Consider the following 9,270-nt stretch of genomic DNA (forward strand, 5'->3'; position numbering starts at 1 on the left):
CACGCTTTAAAGGGAAAAAAAACGCAGTCCCCCCCTCCTCCTCCTCCTCTTTATCTGCCTCACACCGCCTCGCTAATTGAGGTGGCAGCGCCGGGGTTATTAGCGTTATCTTCCCTCCCCGGGCAGCATGGAGGGATAATGGTTAGCTCGAGGATTAGCTGGGGGGGTGATTGAAGTCGCCGTTGTCGCTGTGCCTCCCCGTGTGCAGGGCGCCTTCCTCCCTCCGCACGCACCACCGCGCTCCCAGTGTGTTAGCTCCGGAATGCTAACGCCGATGCTAGCGCAGCCACGATTCCTCCGCTCCGGCAGGGGCGCATGCGCAGAGGACGCCACAGGGTGTCTCTCACGGTGTGATGCTGCCTCCACGGCCGAGTGTGATCGCAGTGATTTCACATCTGCACCAGATGTTTCTCAGTCTCTCACAACTCACTACACGTCTGTAGGGGTCAGCCCACCTAACAGTATTTCATTACTGTATTACTTTAGTTATATTTTAGTTTTTCTATTCTATTTTATTAGCTTGTGTGGTTCTCTTTCTAAATATTTTGGAGCATGGTTAGAGGCAGCCTGTGAACAAATAATTGAATTGCCAGCAACTGCCGTGTGTAATTTGTGTGCACATCATAAGTAAAGTCTTGGTTAACATAAACAAAGACTTTGCCAATTAATTGCTGTGTTTGTGCAAGCATGAATAAAAAATATTTAAAAAAAATCAAAACAGTATAAGAAATATAAAAAATGCTAGAAACTAGGTTTAAAAAAAAGAACAACAAAAAAAAGATATTTGCAATATGAGTGGTGTATGTTATTATCGTGGACAAAATATAATCAAGTACAAACCAGGTTTATCTAAACTATATATTGTAACCTTAACTGACCTATATATATGCTTCACTACCTATTCCTTGCAACCCTGGATTGTTACAATGAAGATCTGTTTGTCTGACTGTACTGTATTTTGTCATTTATTTATTTAATTATATCTTCATAGTGATATGGGCTCAAAAGTCTGAAATGCATCTATGGTTGGACTGTCCACTGACAAATATGCACAGCTTGAATAGCTCTTAAAATATCCACTAACTTCCTTCTAAGTTTGAACTCTGCTCTCTTTTTCTGTTTGGTATCGTTAAACATTACGTGGATGATGGATCTCATGTTGTTTTTAAATGTGCCCTGCACCCTGATCTGTGGCGTAAAGGCTCTTATATACTACTACGTGTCCGTTTCTCGGAGAGGTCTCAGCGGGGGTTAAAGAGTCTTTTTGATTTTTACTTCTCCGACACAGTCCGTACGTCGGAAAAAATTAATCGCCAAACCCATAGGTGGCGCAACGGAAGACGAGCTCAGAGAAGCCTACCCCATTTGGGAAGAAGAAGTCCACATGTCTCTGTTTACATGATAGCCTGCGTCCCACACACTGAACCATGGCAACTAACAGAACTAAATAAAGTGACACCCAGCGTGTCAAGATGCTGATGTTATCGTTTCTTAGCGCAGCGGTTCCCCGGTCTTGTTTCCGAACTGTGTTGCTGATTCCACAGCTTGAATCTGCTTGAGGCTACATGTAGCTAGAAGTTACACGGACCTAGCTCCCCCCCCAGCTTCCACACACAGTCAGCAGGGACTCCCGGTACTAACAACTACTATCCAATGTTTGCTTCTAACCTGACGGTATTATAGAAACAGTGTCATGATAGAAGTGGAATTAAAGTCGTGACAGCGGGTTCTTGCACTGTTACCACCGCAGTTAGCATGGTGGCTAGCCTAGCCTGCTAGCGCCGTTTTGAAAGCTCGTTATAACCGTCTGTGACCGTGCACACATGCCCTCAGTGCTCTAACGAGCCACCGTCAGCCGGACAACTCCGCTGGCTTAACACACACGTCACATTAATCGTAGAATCATAGTTGTGTTCGTGTTTGTTGCTACAAGTAAACGGGAAGTTTGAGGCCCGGAAATACGGAAATTACGTCATACGGAAATGATGTCGTTCGCGGACCAATCACAGCCAAGAGCGGTCTGTCGGGTCTCCAACATGAAGACGGATAGTTAGAAAAATCAGACGTGTACGAAAAGCTGTCCGAAGCCCTCGGAGAGGGCGTTTCACGACGGATAGGGCGGTCTTATCTGTCCGTAATAGAAACAACGGAGAGGCATAAATTGGCCTTAAGGCTCCCATATGTGCTGTAACGTGTATAACGGAAGTGGAATTGGAAGTGTGCAATTGCTTAAACATTTGTACATTTCTTTTATTCTCAGTTTGAATTAACCCACATTGTTGCAAAGATGTCATAACAACAGACCACTGCAACAAAGGATTGTATGTTGCTGAAACAGAGTGTGGATAAAAAGTGCGTAAATAAATCACATGTAGCTTCCTGTATTGCTGCCAATCATTTCAGGCAATGCTGTTCTTTGAGAAATTGAAATGAACAAGCATTTTAACCATGTGCTACATCTAGTGGGTTAATGGAGGGGTAGAGTGCACACATGCAAAGTAGAACACTGTAGAGAGACCTGCAGCTCCATGTATCTTTGTGCAACCAGCTGAAAGATTGGCACCATCTTTGATTACCTAGCACGCTCTCTGGATTAGATCTGTTGTTTATTGATTAATTTGAGGGTAGTACCATCCACTTTCCTTAGTATTATACCTACAGTACTATTAGCGGACTAGAACTGGTGTATTCATGTATCATTAGAGTGGGAGCTGTGGGCTATAAAAGTTGGTATATATTATTGGATGGCTAGTTGAGAATGTACTACAAGGGCCATGAGAGCTGTATGTCTTTTGCGTGGGTGTGTACACACACACGCGCGTACGCACGCACGCACACACACACACACACACACACACACACACACACACACACACAATCGAGTGGGTGTAACACTCTGAGTGCAGGTGGTTTTATGAAATGACTCATAACAGCTGGATTTGTCATGACATCATAGATATTATGTGCATAGTTTATGTTTGTAGATGTTTTACATGGAATTGCATGGAATTATAAGTTGCATCATAATGCAAAAAGGGTAAAATATGTTTAATTTATTTCATTCCAGTGAACTCATATGCATATGACTTGTACTATTTATGATTTGCTATACCAAGGGTGAAGTTTTGCCACTTTTGTTTAATTACTGAATGATGACCCACATAACATGAACTTGTAAATGAGAAGTGCAGCACTTGACATTTATCCTTTGTATGTATGTTTCACAGTTAATAGAAATATTGCGAGATTTCCTTTTAAAAGGAAAGCTAATTCTTATTACTTTTCAAATGTATAGTTAATCATTTTCATTCTCATATGGAGGACTGATGTATTTTTCGTTTTGCTTGCATCTAATTTTGAGCATGGTCTTAGTTTCGTGAATGGGTATGTGCTTCCATCTAGTGGTGAAAATCTCACAGTACAACCAGAGGAGCTGTAATAATGGAACGCTCCACCCTCTCTATCACACAGGATGCTCCCACACACACGTGAACACACTCTATAGTGCTCATGGATCACTCAAATCAAGTTCCAATACATTTTCACCCACTCCTTTAGAAGAACTGGAGAGTATTTATAGTCCATTTATAATACTCAAACCCTTTCATTTGTGAAGTAGGTACTGCCTCCTTTAGCGCAGCCATGGCCAGTATGGACCTGAATGAGAATAATAACTAATATGCTTTATTGCACAAAAGAGATAGATTGCAGATTTATCTTTTAAACAAACATACTGCATTTATGGTGCATAATTATTGCACCATCCTCAACACATAACATATATTGCATTGACAAAGTAGTGTGGAATAGAAGGATTGAGAAAATTCTGAAAGCTACAGAACAACATTCGGCAAAAACTGCAATTCTGTTATAGATATATGTGCCAGCAAAAATGTACCAGTCTTTGATTTGGAAGTACCATTAATGTCATCAGTGACCTCTTTGTCATTACCGAGTCATTGTTTTAAAGAACTCTTGTTCTATATCATAATATACTATGCCCTATTGACTCTTTTACACCATGCCAAGGGTTGTAAAGGGAAAGTGTGAGTGTGTGTGCTTGTGTTTGAGAGGAGGGGGGGTATGTGTGAGTATGTGAGTATGTAGGATATGTGAGAGCAATAGTTTACTTTCACATTTATTTCAGACCAAAGCTGTCACGTGGTCAGTTTTGAAAAAAATCGGAGAAATAACCTTTTGGAGAGAAATGTTCTTTTGAAACAAAAGGAACATATTGTTGAGTAAGACAAAAGCATCATTCACCTGCAACACAGTGTTTATAAGGTGAATTGTGCCCGCACAGCACTTCCCCATTCGCAAACCAATTGACTGCACTACATGTTCATATAGGTACTCAAGCATAGTATGAAAAAAGTGTTGTATTTTGGAGGCTTTATTCATCACACTTGATTTCTCTTTGTTCTCACGGCAATCATGTTTTGCTTACGTTTTTGTAATTGCAACCATGTCAAGATCAACTAGTCGAACACACACGTGCACAAATGTGGTTTGCATACTTTGCGGGCAGACACACACACACTTACACACACACTCACACACATACTCCATTCCACTTCTTATTTTAATTTGGGTGTGGAGCATGTCGTCAACGTGCCCTGTGGGCTGACCATATCAGGTCGTGACATTTGCATTTGACAGGAATCACATCAGACAGGGTTAATACTGGAGAGAGTGGATGGATAGAAAGAAAAAAAAAATAGTGGAAAAGGTTTCCCCTGTTCCTCCCACTACCCCTTCCCTCCCTCTTTCCCCCCTTCAATCCCATAGCCGAGGTGCTTAAATTAAAAAGGAAGAAATGCAATTTAAAGACATGGGGTAAACAATCACAAAACACTTGTTTCTGGAGGAGACACAATTTCCTGCTGCCTTGTCCAATTTCTTATGGCCTGGAGGGCTGCCGCATGCGTTTTAACACCTGGTTCTACACTGCTGATTAAAATTGTAATGCCAGTGTTGAATCAATCCATATGACATTTTGGAAATACACAAGTACCAGGACGTTTTATAGACGGCATTTTCTCCCCTATTGTTTTCATTTGAAACAAAAAGGTGTAAGGTGGTGACTCACACTGCTATGCCTTCCAACTGTTTGAAGAGAGGGGAAAAAAAGTTTCAATATCCTAAACGAGTATAAATGTGTTATTATCATTGTTTTACATTGTATTTACCCAAAAGCTGTATGAGCTGTATACTGGATAACCAAAGATGGGAAAGTTATCAATGGAAGTTAGTGGTATATCATCATTAAAAGTAGCCTTTATTCTTCATATGTTCATTATAGGACTAAAATAATACAAAATAAACTTTAGTGAGCATTGGATTAAGTAGGTGCACCTTTGAACTTGAACAGCTTCTTGCACGTTAATAATTTGCCATGTAGGAAATTCGAAGACCAACTGTGTCTTGTTGAAACAGAAGAGGCCCTCAGAGAAAGACGTACAGCAGATCAGTGGCCAATGAAAGAATTTAAAATAAACATGAGAGTGATCATTTTACCGTGGCCAGAATGAGTGAAAGGGGAAAGAGAGGAGGGGGAATGAGAACAAGAGAGAGACTGTCCAGATTTCCGTACCACTATTATACCACTATACCCCTCAGGCCAAACATCTGAGGCCGAGTGACAGACGGACCGTTGTTTGCTTCACACCACAGTAATGTTTTACCAGCCCCTGCGCCCATGTCAATCAATGGGCGGCATGTTCCAAAACATATTCAACACACAAAGAGAACACTTTGGCTTGAGGAAATGGATTGTGCGCAAGATTGGCAGGGGGACTCTCTGGACGTGTCAATCACCAACGGCCCTTTGTTTTTACCCTTGTCCCAGGCTTTGTGAACAAAAACGTTTTACCTTTGTCTTTGTTTTGAATATAAACACATGCATTTTTTTGGTTTTGCATTTGGATTGAGGTGAAATAAACAGTTTTTTGTTTATCAGTAAAGGGGATTTTGTCAAAAGCCACAGGTGAAGGTGCAAATCATCTCGGTGCAGCATGCTTTTGTTTATTTTTTTTGAAGGTGCATCTTCGTATTTCATGATACGGGGATGATGAGTGCAGGATGAGAGGGGTATAGGAGTGGGAAGGCAGTCAGATTGTTCGCATTTGAATCCACATTTTCACACAGCGAACAACTGAAATCTGAGAGAGCTGCCAGTCTCGTCCCTGGCATCAAATCTAAGCGGCTTCTCTCTTGTTTTCCCCCCCCCCCTTTTTCTCATCTCCCTCCTCCCGCCTCTTGTCCTTTCTTCCTGTCTGGCCTTTCCAGGTGCCGCGCTATCTCACAGCTAACACAGGAATCCGTGAGCCGTGTTTGTCTGCGGCCCTTTGAAAGAGGAAGCCACTTTGCCGCTTCATCCTGGAAAGCACCTTCCGCCGTCCTCTGTGTTCGTCGCGGAGATGAAGGGGGCTCCTGCTGGAAGAGCGGGGTTTTTGTAACCAAAGCCACATGTTGGGCAGGACGGCCAGTTGTAAGACAAGAAAAGATCTTTGTGGCGAACAGAAGTGCTTGGCTGTGCGCTCGCATGCCTGTCTGTCGGCGCTGCTTTGCCGGCTGGACACCTGTACAACTGTAATTTTACACAAGCAAAAACAAAGGCATGTGACACAGGGGAGGGAGGCGAGTAAAGATAGCTTTTACACAGACGTGTGTTTGTGCCCGCGTGTTTCTGTAAAGAACTCAGTAACTGGTGTTGAGTGGCCTCTTCGGAAGGGTAATGTTTGACGCGGGACATCATCACCCTCCACCTCAAAAGGGTCAGCCTCTCGGGAGGTGAGACTGATGTGCTGATCAAATGAATGTGACATTTGACACTTGACACCGAAAAGATGGAGCTGGAATATTCGCGAGATGGCCTTTGACCTTGAGAGGAAGCCGGGCCGTGACCGTCGAGAGCACTGAGTGACTGGAAATCTGGGTTTTCTAACGTGATTTAATCTTCTCCTTGTAAAGCTTCACTCTCACTTGTGAATAAACAGAAGTGCGACAATGAAATTAAACAAACATGTTTGGGGATGAAAGCGGAGGTCATGGCTTTGGAATGTGACTGGGTGATAGAGAGCAGGAAGAGGAAACAGATAAACTCCTGCATTCAGCCATTGTGCGCGTGGACACACACACACACACACATACACACACACACACACACACACACCCACACAGAGATACATGTACCCTGTTGTGCTATCATCAAGGGTCGAGTGTTAGCTGACAGAAACCACTGATCTGCCTCAGTGCTAAAACCTCGATAAGGCACATAGGACATCTGTGACCTGTCTGTGTGTATTTGTGGGTGTGTGTGTTTGTGTGTAGTGACAGAGAAAGGCCCATGAAAATAAAGGGTTTCCCTTTAGAAAAAAAACCCAAGAGCTACGGGCTGTGAATATTGTTTCCTCTAGTTGTAACAGAAGTGAGAAAATCACGCTTTCTACCATATAGGGAGCAGCCTGACGATGCTCAGCAGACGGTCATGATCCTCTGGTCGAAAACCGGATCTCTCATCTTGTATCACACTGGCTTTTAAAGTATAAAACAACACTGAAATCATCACAGTGTGGCAGGTGTTATGCTTCATAATTTAGTAGGGATTATCCATTATGTATATGATTTGGCTTGAATGATACTCACTAAAAGGCACAAACATCCACCTCTCTGTCGTTACTCTATAGATGAAGACCACAAAAAATAAAAAACTATGAAATTTGGAATCCTAATATGTTCCATTTATGGCCCGCAGTTTTCCAAATATACAATTCTTTTGTGTCTCTCATTTGATAACAATCAGGAGTTGAAGCCCCGGAGATTAAGATGGAAAGGCATTTTATGGTATATTTCATGCACTGGAAAAGCATGTGCTCACAAAGGTCTTTGTCTATCAACAGTGAAGCAGGTATAAAAGTTACAGGAATAGCTATCTCTAATAAGGAGATTATATTTTCAGCCGTGTTTTGTCTGTTATTGAGCAGGTTTACACAAAAACAACTGGACGGATTACCAGAAACTTTATGGAATGAAGCATTATGGTGCAGGAAAGAATCCATGAAAGTTGGTGCAGATCCAAAGCAGCGGAATGTTTTTTTTCTTCTATCTTTAACAAAGCAAGATAATATGTTTAGCAACATTTTAGAATAAAAAATAAATACGCATGTTTAGGGGATATATGTTAACCAGTGTGTATAATTTAGTGTAGATCCAGTCGGTAAAAGTATGGGCTCTCTGAGTGCCCCTCCAGTTTGGCTTTGGTTTAAAATAGGCACATTTCTTCCTTGCTGAGATTTAGATGAGAAGATTGATCCCATAGTAAGAATCAGCTTCTAGTAAGCTTAGCGCACACAGGAAACAGGGGTAAACAGCTAGCATGGCAACAAAATCCAGCTGCTACCACCCCTAGAGCTCAGGAAGTTATTGAGCCAGGGAAATGGCTACGATGAAATACTATGACGGTGATCTATCTCCAAGAGAGAGAAGAAAAAAAGTTTTACATAAGCGACACATACAGGTGGCTGGTTGGTTAAGCTGCAAGAATTATAATTTATTTTCAATTAAAAAGTATAACTTTACCATAGAAGTCTTAAATATGCACCATGTAATTGCAATGTCAAGGTTTCAATCATCGACTGTGTATAAAGATTGACGACATGAAACGTGAGCTGACAAATAGGGAGAACACAGTTTTTTTGTTGTCATCTGATGGCTGGCTGCGGTACAGGTAATAAATCCTGCCTCCTCCATGTAGGTGAATGGGACCGGGACCAAACTACAAAGTAAAAGTACTTTTTTTAGGTAGTTCATACAACAATGATGTGTTAATTTGTTCTGGTAAGTTTGGTTTTATATAGTAATTTGAGATTGAAAAAATTGGGGTCATGACAGCTCAAACTAACTCACGATTGGTTGAGGATGTGTGTCGACGGGACATCGCGACCACGGCTCCATTGTCCGACTGTGCAAGATGACTATATTCGTATCCAGGATACTTAGCTTAATTTCTGGATAGTTGGAGGAAGTGGAGATGCGCCGTCCATATTTGCAGACTTTATAGTCTCTTTGAATGTAGCCACAGGCCCTTGTTATGTGTGATTCCCAAGACTCTTTTGAGTGATTGAGAGTGAGTGATTGAGCTCATTCTCTCCCTGCCTTCGTTCTTGGCTGTTGTCAGTTCCTCTCTCTGTCTACGCTGGACTCTCTCGGAAAAATGTACACTACATCTGTAGTAGCATGCAAAACATCAACAGCCATTCAAAATAAAGC

The sequence above is a fragment of the Limanda limanda genome, chromosome 11 (genome assembly GCF_963576545.1).
Source record: "Limanda limanda chromosome 11, fLimLim1.1, whole genome shotgun sequence".
Taxonomy (NCBI): Eukaryota; Metazoa; Chordata; class Actinopteri; order Pleuronectiformes; family Pleuronectidae; genus Limanda; species Limanda limanda.